The following is a 20,686-nucleotide window of genomic DNA, read 5'->3' on the forward strand; positions in this document are numbered from 1 at the left end:
GGGCTATTTTTGTATATTTTGCTTTTAACAAAATTTGCCAAATTTACACTTCACTAACACCCACAGCCACACACACACACACCCACACACACAATCGCACAACTAACAATAACAACAACAAGAATTTCAAAGCATAACAATGGGCAAAGTGTGATTCATTTTTGGTTCCGTTTCTGGAGAGGGGGTTCGGCCAGAAAGTCGAAAAATAAATAAGGCAACATTCAATGCAAATTGGACTATTTACGCAAATTTTATTGCCAAGCACTTTTATATTTATTTCCTTGTTTTGTTGTATATTTTTTCGTTTTTGTTTCTTTGTTGTTGCTAGTTGGCCGGGCCACCACATGTGGGCAATTGCTATATGTATTCGCATATCCTTGGAGCATACTTTATGCCTTTTATTCTGAACTGGAAAATCGTTGGCCCCAAGCGACTAGTAAATCAGGCAATTTGAAAGGCGCTTCCTTGACTTTCATTTTGTTAGTGTTGTTGTTGCTGTTATTGTTGTTGGCGCTAACCCTTGGCTAACCTTTTGGGGTTACTCGTGGCTCGAGGCCCGTGGCTCGTCTGTTGCACAAATTATGCGATTTTGTGTCATTATTCTGTCGCCAAACGATGCGCGCCTCACTTGGCAATTGCCAGACTTTTATGCTCTTATTTGGGCCTGATTTCCTTGACTGTGTGGCTTGGACATAAAAAGCGTTTCCAACAAAATGTGTTCTTTATTGACATTTAGAGGCGTCGCCGATTTGCGCAACGTCAACGAGTTGAATCGTGGCCTGAAGCCCTGTCAAAAAGCCCTCGCTGCCATTTGGGGGATTTACCAATAAATTCGTTCTAGTGAAAATTTATTGGCATTGCTTTTTAAACCGCGACGCGTGCTGGCAAACGATTTTATGGCTCCTGATGTATCGGAAATTGGCATTGAGCTGTGGCATAACTGACCTTTAAAGAAATATCTTAAATGCTTAGCAGCAAGAGTCAAGTCGATATGGAAATTGAGCATATCAAAATGTTTTCAATACTTGCTGAGATAATACAAATCGCTTTTGGATGCTGTGAATGCAGGCTGGTACAGACAATCTTGGGGTATGTACTATATTTGCTGTAATTTAATGCTTGAGTTCAGTTGTGCTGCTAACTTCAATGAATTTGTTAGGGCACGGGCAGCTTCTCAAAACAGAAAACAAGACCACCATAAGCCACGTTCTAATCTATGCATTGGCACATTAATTTACAGTCTGTTCGTTTACGATTTAAATGCGCACATTTTGTGGCATATGTTGAAGAGCAAAGCGAGGAAATGCAAAAACCATATGCCCCGCAGCGCTCGATGGCCACAAAAGCCACCGCGGATTCACCAAAAGCAGAATGACATAATGCTATAGCACGCCGCCAGCTACACAGCGAGCCAATGAGTTACTTATCACACAAAGAGGCCGCTGAGTGCCAGAAAGGATGAGCTGCGCAAAGGACACTGTCATTGATTATCGGCGCGTTATCTGCTGCTGCTGCTGCTGATGCCAGGGATGCCGCGGCGTTGCATGTGTTCAGCAAACCGCGAAATGGATTCCATAGATCAAGCGGGCAGCGAGAAAAAAAAAATAGAAGAAGACTGAATCAACTTGCATTGATAAATTAAAAGCAGCCCAAATGTTTGCCATTGCTTTGACATGTTTGACAACAATGGCACTGTGGCAGGGCTTCTGTGCCGTGGTAGGCGGGGGGTTGTGAAATCTAGAGAGCGGAAACTGGAAAGTGGAAACCAGAGCGCGGACTTAAGCCGCTGACAAATGCGATTGCCTATTGAAATTGAAAAACCAGAACGAAGCACAACACAACCCTTGAGGGTTGCTTGGTTGGGCCAGGACATTTGCATTGATTTCAATTAATTTGCTTGTTGTTCTATTGCTGGCCGCTGTCCCCGAGCTAAAGTGGTCCGTGTTGTGTTTTGGTTTGCGTGATTGTAATTGATATTTGGCTTGGTTCACTGCTGGGCTGGCTCTAATTTTGATTTTGGGTCTGGGTATCGGTTTGGTTTTGGTTCTGGTTCTGATTTTGGTTCTGGGTGCTTGCCTTGAGTCAAGTGCCCCTCGGCCCCGCAGCGTGTCTGGGGAATTATGTAAATGCCAACGTGCATTAGAGACGCGACAGACTTTGCTAACTTCTTCCTCGACTCGCACCTCTAAGCCGTTTGGGGAGCATTGTCGCACTTTGCATTCGTCGCATTCTATGGAATTATTCAGCCCACTAACAGCGCTCAGCTGTGCGAATTTCTGTCCAGAGGGTGACAACAACCAACTGTCATTGGCAGCGTGCAGAGTGCTTAGATACGAGTACTAGATACAGCAAGGCAAGGTGTTGGCCAACCCAGCAATCCTCTTTGTCTTTTCAAGTTTTGCCTTTGCGGATTTGTTTTCGCCTCGCTTTTAGTTTTGTGAATTTCAAATGCAGCAACATCTGTTCAAGTATCCCAATGCTAATGCGTTTTATGCGAATTTCCCGCTAAGCAGCGTTCTGCCCAGCAAGTTTCCACATGACTATCTAAGATACACTAAGATACAGCGATTAGATAGCACTTTAAATGAGAAGTGTGATGATTAGAGGAAGCGCCCAACTGTTAAGATCTTTCTATTATTCCGAGAAGTCTTTGAGTTATAATACTTCGCGTTAAAGTGTAAAATATATTCCTGTTTTTCCTCTCGAATGTTTTGCGTAATTTCCAATGCTAATGACTACATTTGCCTGCCCCTGCCTGCAGACCCAACAATGGGTATACCAAATGGTTTGTGCACAGGGCGACATTTGACATATTCAACTCATTAAACCAACATTGAAAGATGCCCAACAATGGTAGGCAGCGGGGGGAAAGGCAGCTCGAGATCGCCGGCTGCGAGTGCGGATGTGTTTGCCAGGCTAATAATAAACACCCGACAAAAAGTGAATTCAAAGGCAAATGATGAATGCGAGAGTGCGAGAACAATGGCCACAATGGCAACAGGATCAAAAATCAGTAACAAGCACTGCCGAAGGAAACGTGGAGGGTTCATTAAAACTGCGTCGCGACCATTCGTTAACCGGGGTGCAAAAACTACCCCTGGCTGGGGGGAGATCAAAGCAACTGCAACTGCCATTACCAACATTTTTTATGCGTACTACTACGCGCAGCCAGCAAAAGCAAAACTTATTACAAAGTTGACATTGTGTCAAACACGAAATAACGAGCCAAAGGCGAGACGCACACGCGACCTGGACGAGGGACTTGGGCACACCTTTTCTGAATCCCGTCGAGCCTCGTGCGGTTCTCAGTCGCAATTATTGCGTTTGAATTGTCAACACCCCGATGGGCCATGGCTGTGGTCAAAATCGAAACGCTACAGGCGATGCCAAGTTCCCACCCCTTGCCTCTGCCTCTAACCCTGATGCGGACTCTGATTCTGATTCTGCGTCGGTCTGCTTGTCCCTCCCTGGTAATCATTTCGTATATGTTTAACGCGTCGGGTGTTGATTGTTACAATAACGTCGCCCACAGCGCAGATTTACGCCTCTAACGAGACTGCGAGAGCGCCGAGGATGATGATGATGATGATGATGATGTCGTCGGGCTACTGCCCAATGGACAGCAACATCATGTATCCCAGCCTCAACCCCAACAGCAATCTCCCATCGAACCCATCCTTGCCTTTTATGTGCAGGTTTCGCTGATGACCCAACGGAGATGTGGCAAATGTGTCATTATTTTTAACAATTTTTGTGTTTGTGTGGTTTTTAGCACCTTCTGTAATTTATGACTTTTGCTTTTGGCTATCGCTGATGGACTCTGATTATAATTGGGGACAGCTGCAGGCAGGGGTGGGATCTGAAGTGGGGCCTAACGGGAAAGAAATTGTTGGTTGATGATTAGCAAATACATCAAATGCAACCAATGAAGAGACAAAGAAACAACTGTGACACTATTAACACCCGCCGATTCATCATCATTTCTGTGGCCAATTCTGATCCACTCATCTGCATTCGGAAGCACACAATAGATCTAACCTCATTGTAAGCCGAAACACTACATCATAACAGAAAAACAGTCGCCGCTCAGCTCACAAATGAAGACGGGCCCCGATTGGCAGCAGCCAGACAGTAGGAGCTATCGGTCCGGCTGATGGGTGGAGATGATATCTGGCAGGCAGCCAATAAATCAGATTTATTGGTTTTCAAAACAGATTTTCAGTGCAAAATACCAAACCACAATGCGAGTAAAACGAAATGAGTTCAATTTTCTTCTTTTTTTAGCGTTCTTTGCCATGGGCAACACATCACCATGGCTTTAGAGTGCCAACTTGGACCATATGGCATGATTCGAGGATTCAAACTATTCGTGGGCTCGGAAAATCCATCAGAAGTGCGGTCGGCGCCGTTCCTGTTGCTGCTGTTGCTATTGCTGTTACCGCACCCGTCGCATTGATGACACAAAGCGTGAAAGGATTAAGCGCGGCCAGGAACAATAAAAGTTCATCATCGCTGAGGATGAAGAGCGGGCGAGCGCGCGCTGCAGCCACAGGCTCTGGCAATTTGTCGCTCGTTTAGTTGAGTTGTGCGACAAAAATAGAATAAATGGCACAGATAATGAAAAAAATGGACAGCTGGAGTCTAGAGCGTAAATCGCTCTCGAGGACTGCGACCACGTCCACGTTGTGGCCGTTGGGCAGCTCCTGGTAATCCGACGATTAATTAAAAACGCTGCCCCTGCCGTAAAGGGCTTAAAATTGAAATTGATTGCAGCTATGTAGAGATCGCCTGGCTTATGCAAAGTTTGTGCAATTTAAGCAAAGTTGTTTATGCTAAATAACGTTTATATAAATAACGATGCTTGACTGCTGTGCCTTTGGCGAAAACAATCACATTTATTGCTGACAAAATTCTCCAGGGAACTGGAATCAACAGCGGACGCAGAGCACAAACTCATCGTCATCATCGTCATAATCATTGCCAACACCTGAAAGAAAGTCGCTTAACAAGCTCTTAACTCCCTAGGGCCATATGCCAAAAATGAGCTACAAAAATAAAAATAAAGCGTCCCAAAAGTTGGAAGCGAAAAAAAAAAGAAACACAACGGCAGAAGATCGTGAAAATTCATTTAGGCAAAGTTTACACGAGTAAAAAGTTAAGCATCATTTCCATGAAAATGTCAGAAGCAAATTCGCGTTTGTATTTCAAATGAAGTTTCTCCATTTGCCACCCTCACACTGAATCACGCCTTTTGCCCTCCCCCAGTTGCCTGGCCGCTGAATACTCTTTGATTTGATTGGATTTTGGTTTGTTGTTCTTTCCATTCTGCGAGACGCCTTTTAGTCTAATTTTGCGTGCTCTTGATTAGCTGCATAAATATTGATGTTGTGGCATCGAATGGGTATGATATGAACACAGTTTTTGGCCGGGGAAACCTTACAGGCAGGGGCTGCTCTATAGAAAATGATTCACATGCAAATAAGTCTAAAAAAACATCCGTGCACAGTTTCCCGTGCAGATGCGTACGGCTCAGTACACACACATGACCGGCGGGTCCCAGAAACTAGATGAGCTGGTTGTTTAGGAGATTCAACCCCCAGGAACAATAAAAAGCCATGTCACTTTCTCATATCAATTAGTTACAAGCGAGTACACTTGATTCATTAGCGTGATAATTACGACCAGCCGAAGGACAAGCAGGACGACAAGGATGCTGCCGATGAGAACTTGACTTTGGCGTAGAAAGTTTCCCACGCAGCGTAGAGAATGGAGAGCACAAAGGGACAACAAAAGCCAAAACACTTGGTCATGATGAGGCCGAAAATAATGTCAACAATTTGCACGATGCTTGGAGAAAGTGCTCAGTTAAAGCTTAAAGCTATGTGCCAAGCGAAAGTGCAAATGGAAATATAACTGAAAAGGGACATGGAAGTGGAAACAAAGATGGAAATGGAGATGGAGATCGAGATGATGATGGGCTTGGAGATAAAGTCAAAGCTAACTGCTGCGACAACAAATTGCTGCTCAGCGAAGCATGAAACTCAATTCTCGGCCAGGTAGCGCACCAGAGCGTGCCACAAAAAAAATATAAAACAAAAAAAGCGAAAGGACTACAACAATCAAGCGGAATTGCAATGGATCTCCCAGCGAACCCTTCTGTGCATTTAATTGGACTAGGAAGCCGAAAGAGCTGTGGCTTCTTCTTCTTTAAAGTGCAAAAATTGACTGAATATTGCACAATAGGATTTGGACTGATGTCTGTTGTCAAGACAATTGATTTCGACGGTTACCTCCTTCCCCTGTACCCAGGTAGACCCTCTATTTGTCTGTCACACACACACACACGCACACCTTTTCGGTACTGAATTCGCGACGCATTGCTATTGATTTGTGTAAAATTACAGATGGAGAGCTGCAGAATCGAACACGAAGCCACCCTTAGCTCGTATTCTCCTAATAATTTGCTCGTATTTGCTCTTTGTGTGCACTAATTGCAGTTTGTCTGTTGACTGCTTTGAGGTTGAGCCCATTGGGCGTATATTTGCTCAGCAGATTTGTTTGGATGCTTTTTGGGCTGCATTGGAGAGTTTCGGCTGATGTGTTGATGACTTGATGTCTTCATGTTGCTAATGCTGATGTGAACTGATCTAAATTGAAATGTAATTTTGCGACTGCCAGAAATGGGATAATCTGCTGGACAAATATTAAATGTTTGTTCAAACGATTTCAGAACTGTTTCTATCGGGCTTGCTGTTTCTTTACAGACAAACTAGTGCTGTTTCGGTTCAGGAATCGAACCAGCTTTGACTGGGTTCGTGAATCCAGGTTTTGGTTCAAATATTTAGTAACTTCTACTAAACATATTACAAGTTGAACTTCTTTTCATGTTCAATATGGTAAGCCTTTATGCTCATGACAAAAAAACGATCCGCTTCGGAAATCGGGCTCATGGTCCGGTTCACATGTGTTCGAACCGGCTTGCAGCCTTGGTGTTATTTCGCATTTTATTCGCACCTGTTGTAACTAGATATTTCCCGTGTTAGCTAGCTTGACCCACTGACACCAGAAATCAATATTCAATTTGTGCCTGACCAAGACATAATACAATTATCATATAGCAATTTTTTCCGGCAGTTGAGCGATTAATAAGCCTAGCTAGATATGGCCCTTAATTCCCTTCGACTTGCACTCAATGTTTAATTTCCTACCAATTTATGCTATAAATCGAGGTCGCTGCTGCACTGCACCACACACGCCAAAAACGGAGAGCCGAAGCCGAAGGCACCAACTGAAAGCCAATTTGCCAGTATGATTATGAAGAGCTATTGATGAGCTGCCATCGTCGCATGGCATCTAAAATAAAGAGTGGGACAAAAGCATAGGAGGGTTTGGGTAGCAAAATACACTGTCAAACAAGTTCGCTGGCAGAACACACTGAAAACGGAGCTGGAACTGGAACTGGAGCTGAAGATGAAGATGAAGCGCCGGTGCCATCGTTGGCTGTTGTCAAGTCAAGTGGCAGACGCATATCAATGGACGACAGCAAACAGCAAAAAGTGGAGAGCAAAAAATTTTACTTCAAGTGTCAATCAGTGAGAAGACACACACACGAACACACACACTGACTCACAAAGTGAAGAGAAGCATACACACATACGCACACACACTCACATGTGATGCAGACTGTTGGAAGCTAATCGATTTATGTTGTAATATTCAAAAAGTTCCCCATAAGGACGATGAGGACAGCCGGCAGCGACCTAATCCAGTGGCACTCCCCCGTGTCCCATCGTTGTTATAATTTCTCTCCAGCCACCGATTCGGAGCTGCTGAGGCCATGGCCACGTGTTTGACTCTGATTTGAAGCACCCTGTAACTGGGTATATAGGGCCCAGGAACGAAACCGACGCCAATGGCCCACGGGCCAAGAGCCATGGGACATGTGTGAGAGTGTGTGTGCGTGTGTGTGCATCAGAGTTGATTCTGTTGTCGGTGTCGGTGTCTGTTTATCTGCCTTCGTTTGTCGCATTAAAATTGAATAAAAAATCAATCTCAATTCTAGCATAATTTGATTCCTGGCTTCGATTATGTGTAGATGTGTGAGTTGTGTGCCTAAGTGTGCGGGATCAGAGAGTCTGGCGCTTTGGGTTGGGGGCTCATGCAAAAAGTAAATAAATATTTAAATCATAATTTGTATACTCGGTGAAATTGATGAAATGATTGAATTGAGGCATGTACTCCGGCATTATACGAAACTGAAAGAACATTTCTTTTATGGATATGTAGAAAAATTAAAATTAAATATTTACAAAACATGACTCGACTCTTTAGTCTTCCTGCTTTTATATTTACTGCGTTGCACAGATGAATCTTCTAGCGAAGCTTAGCACCAAATTCACTTTGTGCCAAGAGCCCGACAAGTTTTTATCCCCACAGCTTATCCACATGTGCGGGGTAGACAAAAACAAATGCTCAAGAGAAGTTTCTTTCGGCAGCGTTTATTCCAATGCATTTAATAAAGTGTTTATTTCTGTTGCAACAAATTTGCCAGCTCAATGCAGCGCGAACGAAAAACTCTTTCGGAAAACGTAGACGACGAAAACAATCCGAGCTGAAACCTGAGCACGACACAAAGGAAAATTGCTTTTCCGCTACGCACACACGCTTCCACCAACTGGGTAAATACCTAGCACGCTTCGTGGCGGCGGAAATATGTGGCCAACGCATCAGCAAACCCCTCCCACTGCCCCACACATCCCCCCGCCTCTATCAAAAGGAGACAGATGGCGCTTCATTGCTTCGGCTAACCCATCGAAGTTTGCCTGATGACGTATATCCAAAGGGGGGCGTTTTGGTGGGCGTGTGGCTGCATTCCCTGCCAATTTTGTATTATTTTGGGGTTTCGGGCTGGCGGCGCAACTTTTCGCCAGCTACCCGTAGCATAGTTCTATTTCAACTCACTTTTACATTTTACTTTTGTTTTCTATTTGTCTTTCGGTTGGATAAGGACTGGAGCTGGGGATGGAGCTGGACACGCTTGGCATTCGGCTTGAGTGGCACATTATTTGATGATGCTTTTCGCGATTTTTTCGCACTTGAGTGGCTGATTTTTATTAGTTGAATTCTTTACGATTTCGCCTGCGAAAGTTTCAGTTTCTTGCTTTCACATTTTCCTTAGCTTTTCCCGTTTTCAATGCCGCCGCACGTTCAGTTACTTTTTGTTCGACAAAACTTTTCCTTCCGTAGCTGGGCAAACAAAGATTTTGAAATATGGTAGCAAAAGTATGTACTAGATGGTACGAGTAATTCATTCTCTGCCTACCCGCTGCAGTAGATCATTTTGGCTTGAAGTTCTATGCTTAGAGGTTACGCCAATGTTAGCAGGAAGAATCAATTTTAGTTTGAAGCCAAATGGAATGAGGGTGCCTAAGTTCTTCTTGTACTCAATATTGAGATAATATCACTTCTCGCTTATCGCTGAATTGTCAAGTTAAAGCTTTCGCTGCACAGGTAGCTGGTGGGAGCTATGTCCGCCCCCACAAAAAGCGCAAAATCTTGATGAAGAATAGCGAAGGCAAAACAAATACACGGAAATGAAAGTTAATTTGAATACATTACCAATTCTAATTACGATTTTTCAAGTGCAATAAAGAAAACGACGACGACGAAAACGAAAACGGCAGCAGTGCGAAAAAGACAAATAAGATGACGATGGCATGAATAAAATAATATTGGTTCGAGCCACTGAATCGTAGGGACAACCACGACGGGCTGGGCGGTCGCTGGAAAAACCACGAAGCATTCAAATTGGAATTTCAAAAAGCGAATAGACAACAAGGCACGAGACAGACGGTCATGGGCAATAAGAATGAGAATGGGAATGGAAAAGGCAATGGTATGTGGGTGTCAGTGCTGGCTGACCAAAAGATTAGCTGAAATATGCGAAGAAGCAGCTGGGGAAGCTGTGAGTTTTCACAGCCAGTGACAGGAAAATGGCGGCAGCCACGAACTGAATTTGAATAATTTTTTTTTTTCCTGGTAGCAGCATCTGCACAAGTGGCAAATGCATTAAAGAATGGGGCGTACCAAACTTGTAGGGATTCGCATTTCATTTTATTAAAAATTCAAATACTGTGCTTATCGCTTTAGATGCCGGCTTAAACCACCTGCAAGGCACATCAGGAATCATGCTCGCTTCGCACACCCCAATTGACTTTTACCCACAACAACTTTCGCTATGAGCCTCGCTTATTATGCAGCATTTCTTTCCTCCACTTTGTCTATCCATGGCCAAGGTCTGGCAGCAATTTCATATGCCTCATGCCACGGCGAAAAATTAGAAATGAAAATTAAGTAAATATTATAATATATATGTTGCCACCTGGCTGGCGATGGGGCTCGAGATGGGGCTGGAGCTGGGGCAGGAGCTGGGGCTGGGTCAGCTTCAGCAGAAGTTGCTGCCATCGAATCCATTTGGGTCTCGCCTTGGCAAATAAATGATAAGCATTACATTTGATATTCATTATTTGATAACGTGTAATAAGAAATAAAAATAAAACGCCAACGGAAATGAAAATGTTGCCGCCGCGTGCATGCAACCAGAAGGTAGACGCGGATACCAGCAAGGCCCAGGCCAAGGACCAGACAAGTTACAGGATTAAATGTTTGCCTAAGTGAAATATGTTAAATATTATGATATGTGCGGTCTGCAGTCTACCTTAAGCCTGCCATTCCCCTGCTGCTCGTATGGCCTTCTTAACGTGTTCTTGGCATTTGATTTATGGAATTAAAGTGATGTAGCCGGGAATGAGAGTGTGAGCAGCAGATGAGTTTATTTTTAGCTATGGAATACTATGCAGCTGAAATATAAGCCCTGAGTACTGAAAGGTGAAGGAGCTAGTCTTGTCACTACAGAATAATTACGGCCCTTTTTTGCAGGGTGCAATGACACGGCCATTCATCACATTAGCCGGACAGGCCAATCCATTTAAAAGCCCATAAATACAAGCAAACGTATGTAGAATGCTAATGTCCACCATTTCAATAGCTAAAAGGCATGCAAGAAGTTTCGTTGATTTTTTCCTGTCTGCAATTGAAAGTTTCATTTAATTCTACGAGTACTGGAGGAGGGTCAAAAGAAGTCAAAGTCGAACGACAACAGAAATGGCGAAAAAAGTGAAAAGAGTAGAACAAAAATGGTAACTACAGGTACAATTTTCAATGAGCTATTGAGAGCTTGCTTCGTACAGTTTATGATTGTCAGTCACCAATACAACATTTAGTTCAATGCTAGAGTAGTTCAAACAGTGGCAACTATTAAGAAAGGGATCGTGTGGCATGCAATGCCAACAAGCCAGAATGGTGGCAATGCGACAGACCAATAGCAGATTCAGACCAGGCCAAGCCAGGCCAACGCCAGCGGCGGCGCACTTAAGTTTATTGGATTTGAAGTGAGGTCTTCTCCAACTCAAGCAGGAAAACTCAAAGCTAAAAGAAGCAAAATTGTTGGTGAAAATTGTGTCGACACACGCACACAGAATTCAGTGGGAACTCTTCACTTAAAGGCCACGAACGAGTGGCAGTCACAGGTGCACCTGTGCACGATGAGGGGGGGCGCGTGTGTGCGCGGAGCGTGAAATTATGAGCCCTTTAACAGCAACAGCAACCGTGGGTAACGAGGACGTCAACGACAAGCTTAAGCTGCTTAAAACAAGCCATTGGCAAGGGGTAGGGCTAGGGCTATGAAAAAGGGAGGGTGGGGTGCGGCGGAAAAGCGAAAGTGTCAAGGATGCGGCTGCCGTTTCATAGTCAAATTAAATTGCTCACTAAAACAGCGAGACGTGAAGTCGACGCTAAAGTAAAAGGATAATGTGAGCATAAAAACATTTTTAATGAAATCGAGACGACTTCCAACTGGGACAACGACGGGGTCTAAGGCCGGGCCCGGGACTGTGGCAGGAATCCAGAGGATGTTCAAGTCGAAGTCAGCGTCTAAAAATGTAACAAGTGAGTTTTAAATTAAACGCTGCCTCAAGTGAGGTGAAAGGGGTTCAGAGTTTGGAGGTGGGGCGTTTTTGGGTGAGCTGCAGTGAGATCTTGCTCCTGTTTTGTTTGCGTGTTTGCCAGTGTAATTCCTTTCGGCTGCACATTATTTTCATATCCCGCTTAAAATTTTAATTAATTTTCAGCTTGATTGCGTTTTAAAGAGGCTGCTGGTTGGTGTCTTCGTCAGCTTCTCCACCCGAACTATGGGGCCTGGGAATTTATAGTTATTGTGGTTGAGTGTGTGGGTTTCGCTTGGGTTATTGTGGTGCCCTTTGACTTTGTGCCGAGCAACAAATTTTGGTTTGCAATTATTTAGACAATTTGGGCTTAAGTAGGGCCCTAATAAATTTTTGATTTTCCCTGGATTAACGTAAGAAATAAATACCATTAAAAACACCGCCTGCTTACCTTTATTGGTATGCCTATCCAAATTCGGATCTTTCAAGCCTGAAACGAAACGAACAAAGGTTTAAGTACATCTTTAAGTGCACTTATTTAGTTCAAGCTCAGTAACTACTGAGCTACTACTGAGTAATAAAACTGTAATACGAACTACCGAGCAAAAGTCGAGCTATTTTGCTTATTAGGGAACTCCTGTGTTTCTGTTTCTTTAAGTTTTATATGTACCCAATACTATACGGGCTACTATATTATATGTTATACCAGCAATCGGGGTAAAATTGATTTTATGCAAGAAAACATTTTTGCGTATCTGCGTTCTGTATCTTGGTTCTTCCTCTTTAACACTCCAAAAAACTCTTCGCATGTTTACAACCTGTCTCTCTAAGAAAAGGTTAAAGGGCATATCTTAGGAACTATTTACTACACAAAGTGCTTGTTCGATACCTGTAAAAACCAATATTATTCGAGAAATATTTTCTGTAGTGTGGGGCGCAGCGTGAAAAATTCATATAAATATTAGTAGAAGCAAGTTCGAGTATATGAAACGGCAGCTTGGAAGTGGGTACCTAGAATACTTTTCCTATTTTTCTGCTGTATTTAATCGTGGTGTACTTAGTGCAAACTGAGTCATTTATCTCTGTCAGGTGGCAGCAACCTATGTGGGAAATTTGTCTGTCTGGTCGGCACACTAGACTTGTAGACATTGGTCTGCCCGACGCCAAGGCGTGGACACGTTTCATTGTTGCCCACTCGTAATAGAAGCTATCAAATGTTAATCTTAATTAATTGCTACTAATTACATACTACAAAACGACAAGAGGAACGTGTCTCTAGAACTGGTTGAGAAGTGCGAGGTGAGCTTAAGACGAAAAGCAATTGGAAAACGTTTTGGGTAAACAGTTGGTTGGCACAAGCACTTTACTTACAAGCACTTTACCGTAGTAAAAGCAACTACACTAATCAGTTTTCCCGCTAAGAACCATAGCAAAAACTACAAGAGCTGATCTCTGCCAAGTATTCGACAAATTGTCGCAGATTATTCCGGTGCTGCCAAATGGGGCAAGTGCCACATAAATGGCATGAAATAAAAGACGAAAATAAAAGGCAAAACAAACGTATCCTTTTGGGATCGAACCCAAAGATAAAAGCACTGATTCCAGTCGCGTGTTTGTGCAACTTCTAATTAATTTTTCGCAAAAATCTATGCCCTAACGGAAATGAATTTAAACTTTTAGGGCAGGCGGAAGTGGAAAGTCCCAGCCAGAGTTGCATTTGCTGCAGTTGTTTCGTTTCGTGCTTCCGCTCGACCCATTCACCCTTTTGCCCATTCGCCCTGAGGCCTTTACCAGAGGAGTTTTCGCTTCGTTTTTTTTTGTCGTCGTGGTTGGGTGCATTTATTGTTGTGCCTTTTCGATGAGTGCAAAAAAAAGCAGAGGAAGCAGACGTCAAAGGCTATGGTAGTCAGAGAGGCCGGAGCGACAGAGCCATCAAAACGCTCAAGCAAAAAAAAAACCCAAAGGGCTGAGGGGTGAGTTTTCTTTAAAGGGCTCTGACTGTTTAACAGTATATCTGAATATATCTTCGAAACGCTTATGCCATTATTAATAGACGTAATAGTCCTTATATCTCCCCACTTGAAAGCAGTTTGCGACTTTGCGGTTTTATTTTAATTTAATTCGGCGTTTAATTAATTCTCAGCTATCACCACAGAGCAGTCAACAGCTCGACGCTTAGCTTCTTGTGGCATCTAATGGCGTCTAGCCGGCCAGGCAAGATTGCACCAATGAAAGGTCTTATGGGAAATGCTTTCACATACCGCAGACATGTCGGGATGGCCCCCCAGTCACATAAACAGTGCGATAAGCGGAAAGAGAATGAGATAATGCGGTTTGCGTTTCAGTCTGACACTGTTCATCAGGCATTTTTTCGACAACAAAGACCCGGCTAAGGATTAAGAATCGAATGAGGCGATAGCAAGAGCTTTAATACTAACTTTTTGAAGTAAGTCATATTAAAGTCGTCTCATGCTCAGATCGAATTGGCTGAGTATACAACCAGTGCTTATTATTGGCCTCAATATATCAAGCTTCGACCATAAACCATTTAAGTTCATCTCAGATGCTTATCTTGCACGAATTCATAAACTTTTATTGACATGAGCCGGGGAGACCATTAATATTCAAGCCCCACAACTATTTTGCCTACAACCCTGACAGTTCTCCGCTTAAGATCTACTCATAAATTGCCCATTAAAAGTGTCGCTGGTAAGCCAACTCACCAACTATATGGGCCAATCCATCCACAAGCCCTGCGTACACAACAAATCGCGCATAATTATGGCCTAGACGTCATAAAATTTGATGTTTGCATCTTGTAAATTGTCTCTGATTTGAGGGAAGGGGCTGCGAATAAACCTGACTGGGGGCATGGCTGCGGTTATAGGCAGTTGGGTTAATTATCACGTCATGTTCGCTGCGAGCTGCATGCAAATGCGATGATGCGAACCCAGCTCAGCTGCTACTCATCTCAGATCCAACACATTTTATGTCATCTACGTGCTCATAACTTTCCATGCATTTTTTTTTTTTTGTTGCATTGTGCAGTTTAGGGTTGACTTTTTGTTGGGTAAATAATTTTATTAGTTTGTGTCTGAATTAAGCAAAAGGAATGGATACTTGTTGGGTATGTGTTTGTGTGTGTGTGTGTGTGAGCTTGTCGTTTCGAGTTGATTAAGTTGATTAAACAAAGTTGTTGCTTGTTTAATTAGGAAAGTTGCAAATGGCTTTCTTTAACGAGTGGTCATTGACCGGAAATGCTTTGTGCCGTCTACGACAAGAATTTCCGACTGTCCAACTGGCCAAGCTTTTGATTTGAAGTGTTGAGTTTTGATAGCAAAGCTTGGCATATTCTTGAACATTTAATTGTCAGATGTGCTGATCAAATCAATGCTGCCAACTATTTGTCATTTATGCTATTAATATCCAATTAATGCCCTTTATTCTAGCGACTTGCACATATAATTAATTAAAATTTGCGCAACATGCCGTATGGCAACATATTTTTATGCCACATCAGCACACTGCAGTCAGTGTCTGTGAAGAGAAGCAAACCATGTCCTATGCCTGCCTCACACCCAGCCGACTGAGCCCACGGCGATGCTATGCACACTCATTAACGCAACAATAAAATACGCCCCCTTCGGCGGGCATATGACCCGCCCACTTGGCGTGGACAATTAATGTGACTGACACACATGGAAATTTTGCATCGCCTGCGCTGTCATATTTGATTTACAGTTGCAATTTACACACTTGCGAGGCGGCAAGAGGCTGTTGCAGTCGATTGGAGGCGGGTGGCAGTTCCCTGAGCCTCACCCAACAGCTGTCCACGTCAGCATCCAGTGTCTGTTTGATGTTGTTAATTGATTTTCAAAGTCAACTCGCTGGGCCGGCAAACCTCCCTGCCCCTTGGTGCGCTGGGTGGCAGTTGTCCGAGTTTGGTTTCGCTTTTAATGCAGAATGCAACGTATCGCTCGGAGATTAGCAGGGCAGTAAAATGCGTCTCCATTCGGGCGCAAGCGACATAAAACCGATACCCCAATCCTCCAATCCTCCAATACGCAATCGTTAATTCTCCAATACCCAATCCGCATGGCATCCGCATCGACAATTTGCACATCCAACTGAAGCTGGGATGCGTGTAAGTGCAGCGGAGCGCATTTACAGCTGCAACTGCGAGTGGATTTGGATGTGGCCAGGACACTGCCAGGACGTGGTCTGTTTGTTTTATGTGCGGCAATTGTAGTGCGCCAGTCGTTGTTGCTGCCGTTGTTGCTGCTGTTGTTGCTGCTGTTGTTGCCAGCATGGCATGCGGTTCAATCAAAGCGATTTTCAATGTCCACAAAATTACGCAAAAGGACAGTTTGGTAATTTGACAACGACGGACAGACACACAGCACAGCACACAGGACACTCAGCCTGTTGTTGGTAATGAGTTTGGTTTTACTGTTTAAATTTAAACATGCATCAGCCAGGGGAATGTAGCTGGCATACGTGTGAGAAGGAGCAACGGTGCGTGCAGCTTCCTGATGCGGTCGGCTACAATTCTAAAGTGTATTTGCATTTAACGCTTCGAGGGGGCCAAAACATGACAGTTGCATTAATTTTGATTGCGTAAATATTTTAAGTGTGCGGATTGCTGAAGGATCCGCAAAAATGTTTGGTCTGGGAGTCTGGTGAATGGATTTAAGTGGAGCAGTGCGATGGAAATATTCGATTTCCATGAAGAGAGACAATGTCGGCATGTAATGTATTGGCCGCACAATGTGTCAAATAAGAGCGACGTACTTCGGGAGTTCAATTGAAAGTATGGGAATTTTCTACTCTATGCACTAAGTGAATTTCTGTACATTGGTTCAATACTATGTCTCTTTTGTTTTGAGAGCTAGACTTTAAAAATGTAACGGAAAGATTACAAAATAACCTCCCTTGACCCAACCAATTTGGAATAATGATTATGAGTATAAGTCATTTGGTAAAAGTCGTTTCCGATTTTTAAAACGAATATACATCATCAACAGGTGAGTCCATCTAGCGATGTCTGCTAGATCTCTGTCACTAGAGAAATTTGGAACGTTGGTCTCCCTATGGCCCGTGCAAATAAGTTTTATTTTATATCATTAAAAGGTTGTCTGTTCCCATGAGACTGCAATATTGAAATCCTGTTTATTTGAGCTTATCTTAGAGCTTCTATGAGCTACATACGACAAATAAGCTATGTAAGATCTCGTATAGTTCTTTTTTTTTGGCCTATCCAAAGAGTCAATGAAACGTTTTGTTTTCTATATTTAAGCTCTACATATTTCATTTTAGAGTATCTCCTAGTCAAGCCTCCCATCTAGAGCACTCTTACTTGTTTGTAAGTGTTTATAAAAATTCATTGCAGACATTTTTTGGAAAAGCTTAAATTATATACGAGTGCATGGCCAGAATTTAAAGCTTTTTACTTTTAAAATAACTTATCAACCGACAATCTGTTTATCCTTGCGTCCTGCTCCAACCTTAAAATATTGTTTCGATATTTTTAATGAATTCCATTTTCAGTCCAATATTTTAAATTCGTTGCCGTTGTCTTTGTGTCTCGACGAGTGCAAACAGAAGGCAAAGACAAACAATCGAAAAACTCACTTAAATGAAGAAGCGGAAAAATGCTTTTAAATGCGATATACATTTATATAAAGAATTCACTGTCTGATACACTGTTGACTTTCGATTGATATTGATGCAACGTCAATCAAACTGAAAAGGGACGTTTGCTCTAATTTAGCTGCCGTTGCGTTCATTTAATGCAAATTGATGTCGCAATCGGGACATAAACGCTCTGAGCTCCACAGTTTGTTTCGTTTTGGATGGTACGAAATTTTATTGGCTTGCGTTTTTTTCAATATTTGACGTACGGATTGTTGTTGATGCGACATATAGCTTATGTATACTAAATATTTATTTCGCAGTTGTTATTCAATATATATTCCGCTGCCCAAGATTTATGGCCATTTGATGTTAAATTGATGGCAGCATATTTCAAAATGTTGACCTTGTTACAAATTGCCACCGCAGCCCGCCCACTCAGACGCAACGCTCTGCCTGCCATTGGCATGCAAAGTCATGTAGCCAGAGCGGAGCCACGGTGCGTATACTTGATATTTGGTACAGTCGCCCGAGGTCCCAGTCTTTGAGTCAGCCTGCCGAGCTTGTTCGCTCGTTTACTGTACGTCTTCATCATGTTTTGCATATTGTTTATATTTTTCTGCAGTCTTGTTTATGCAGTCGGTAGACGGAAGCATCCTCGACTCGACTCGACTCTTGTCTTGCTGTCCTGCTGTCTCGTTGTGTGCTGTCCGTTGTCCTGTTGTCCTGTTGTCCTGTTGCCTGTTGTCCTTTGCACTTTGGCTTCGATACATATCAGATTTATTTTACAGTTACAATATTTAATTTGCTCTTACGCAAATTGCTCGCATTTTCCGTTTTGTTCAATGCAAATTTCTTGCACTGGGGTCACTTGCCCCAGTTGAATTATTGATGGACCTTGTTCTCACTAAATTTATTTCAAATTGAACATTTAAATAAATGTGTGCAAATTGATTTATCTAGGCGATAAAATGCAGCTGGGATTGAATCCGCACTCAATTGTTTACCATGAACTTAAATATGCTTTAAATAATTATTTAAAATATAAGACGATAAACTGATATAATATGACTATCATATGGCTGACATCCCAGCATTAATCAACACATACAACTCTTTTATTTATGATATTGTTTAACAAATTGTTTAAACAATGGCTAGAGTTTGCTCGTGCAATAACTTTGGCCACAACTTTTGTGGTGAATGAGGGCAAACATGCGTCATACGCTGTGTTTAACACGGAAAAGTGCTGCCAACTATTTGAATACGGAAACAACAGACAGCTCCAGGAGTATTTACAGAGCCCATGTTTCAGGATATTCGAGCGTTGTTATGTTGTGCTGTGTTGTGTTAAAATACTATCAACACGCTGCGCCGCGCCGGTGTCGACTTAATTTCAGCTAGCAGACAGCGGCAAGAAGCCAAGTTGAATATAGTTGGGTCGAGCAGCAGCGGAAACAACGATCAATTGTCAGATAGTTGTCGTCGTTGTTGCGGGCAGGAAGCGTGTGCGCTTAAAAGTTTAAACAACAGTTATGTGGGCTGTGCATCCCTCGCGCCGGATTGCACCCAATTGGCCAGGCATGCAGCATATTGCGCAGGTGGAAAATTTATAATTTGCAAAATTGCCACGCATGTTGGCAACATGTTAAATGGCCGGGCAGTTAGCCGGGCTCGCAGGCTGTCGTTAGAGCCGCTTGGGTGGCGGCTTGAAATATGTTAACCTCAAACGAGACGGCAGCATTGTAGCTACCTGCCTTGCCCTGGCTTTGGTCCTGCCTGTGGCCCGGCGACTGCCGATCCCTGGCCCGGAACAACCCACAACAATCCAGACCGACCCGAGCCGTGTACAAAGTTCGATTTAAGGCCTCGTTTATTTAGCCAGCCAAGCAGAGGCAGTCGAGTCGTCTGGTTCGTTGGTTGCATGTTGCAAAAGTTGTTGCCGTTGCACAACCGCATGCCACAACATGCAGCCAGTCGCCGGGTGGGTTGGGCATGCGCTTGGGTCTGGGTCCGGGTCTGGACCTGACCTGTATGCCCATGTGGAGGTGAGGCCTTCGCATGTCCTCCTGACATGCCCCACTTGGCAATTGCCGAAACTATTTGTTTACATATTTAGACCATGCGAAAAAGGCAGACATGTTGTCAAGTCATGTTTACTGTGAAATATGTGCATTTAAATGCTGGCCTCCTTCCATGCATACCTACAAGGTTTGGGGCATTGTGGATCTGCATACGGACACCTGGGCGTAAAGTCAACTATTATTTGTGGTAGAAAAAAAATTGATCCTAGCCAAAAAATATGAGATAATATAATTCGAAATAAAATCGATTGAGGTCAACGCAGCTTTCTTGATATTCGAAAAAGGATGTGTCTCAGTGAAAAGTGTTAAATGTGTAATTCCTATAACCATTTTGTTAACATTGCCATTCTTTTTATACTCTCTCGATTGTATTGAGCAGGCCCTCAAAGCGTAATATAATTCTTCATTTTCTTTAAAATTTAAAGCAGGTCAGGCAAAATTGTTGCTCATTTTAATATCAATCTTTTCTATCTCAGAACACAGCTGAGACCATGCAACGGCTTGAGTTTTTTTTTTTTACCTTACAAAAGTCAAGATCAAAGTTGGCTCTTCAGACGTAATTAAGCCATTTGCAGCACGTTTTGCCAATTCAAAAAATATACTTTGACCTCCTGCCCTATGCGCTCTTATCGCAGGACGAGCGGCACGCCCAAAGGCAAAACTCATTTGAATGGTTGAAGATGCAGATAAAAAAAAAAAGAAAAGAAAGAAAGAATTCCGCCATGCTGGCGGTAACAAGTCAAAATTTGAGCAACCCCTCCAAACGATGGGCGTTTGTGCCCGCTGGGTGCAAAATTCGGAGGAAAATCACGCGCGCTTATCTTAACCTTAACCAAACCCTCGCAATTAACGCCCATTGCGCTGTCACTGTGAAAAATGAGGCCGTGTCGTTGGCGCAGACGGGGAGTGGAAGACCTAAGGCATGGGAACAAGAAGCATAGAGTGGCGGGAAGAGGCGGAAGTAGTCGC

At 43.2% G+C, this 20,686-nt stretch overlaps 1 protein-coding gene and 1 long non-coding RNA gene across 3 annotated transcripts in view; one reads left to right on the forward strand and one right to left on the reverse strand.

Annotated features, from left to right (window-relative positions):
• Window positions 1-20,686, reverse strand: part of LOC135433036 (target of Myb protein 1) — a 58,124-nt gene that overhangs the window by 3,175 nt on the left and 34,263 nt on the right. The gene's annotated exons all lie outside the window — the stretch shown is intronic.
• LOC135432982 (uncharacterized) lies at window positions 576-1,658 on the forward strand. 2 transcript variants are annotated; one of them, XR_010437003.1, is made up of 2 exons: window positions 576-1,089; window positions 1,241-1,658. It is a non-coding gene; the product is annotated as an uncharacterized LOC135432982 (long non-coding RNA). The 2 variants fall into 2 exon arrangements; XR_010437002.1 differs by having other exon boundaries at window positions 1,031-1,089; window positions 1,160-1,658.

Source organism: Drosophila montana, unplaced genomic scaffold (genome assembly GCF_035044405.1).
Source record: "Drosophila montana isolate Dmon_TW-CO22-7 unplaced genomic scaffold, ASM3504440v1 contig_3216_1, whole genome shotgun sequence".
In the NCBI taxonomy this organism is placed as follows: domain Eukaryota; kingdom Metazoa; phylum Arthropoda; class Insecta; order Diptera; family Drosophilidae; genus Drosophila; species Drosophila montana.